Source organism: Odontomachus brunneus, unplaced genomic scaffold (assembly GCF_010583005.1).
Source record: "Odontomachus brunneus isolate Ranch 3 - 2012 unplaced genomic scaffold, Obru_v1 Obru_scaffold_331, whole genome shotgun sequence".
NCBI classification, from domain to species: domain Eukaryota; kingdom Metazoa; phylum Arthropoda; class Insecta; order Hymenoptera; family Formicidae; genus Odontomachus; species Odontomachus brunneus.
In genome coordinates, this window is record NW_022639781.1 from 162,600 (window position 1) to 163,186 (window position 587).

Consider the following 587-nt stretch of genomic DNA (forward strand, 5'->3'; position numbering starts at 1 on the left):
TCGAGATACGGACGAAATTTCTTAATTGCCCAGACAACAGCTAAACATTCGAGCTCCGTCGTGCTATATTTCTTTTCGGCATCCGTGAGCGTTCGGCTGGCGTACGCAATAACCCGCTCAACCTTGTCGATCGTTTGCATCAACACCGCTCCTAAGCCCACGGTACTCGCGTCGGTTTGTAGCACGAACGGCAGCTCGAAATTCGGGCACGATAAAATCGGCGCAGTGGTCAAATCCGCTCGGATCTTTTCAAACGCAGTCTGTTGCTCGCTATCCCACTCCCAGCGCTTGCCTTTACGTAGCAAGCGTGTGAGTGGTTCACCAATTGTCGCGAAATTCGGCAAAAAGCGACGAAACCATGACGCCATACCTAAAAACCGACGAAGCTGTTTTAGATTGACAGGCACCGGGTACTCGAGAAGAGGCTGTACCTTCTCGTCGTCGACTTTCAAACCGTCTTTATGCACCAAAAATCCGAGATATTTTACTTCCGAGCGGCAAAATTCACTCTTTTCTACGTTAATCGTTAAACCGGCAGAGTTTATTTTCGCAAAGACACGCGACAGCCATTCGAGATGTTGTTCGAA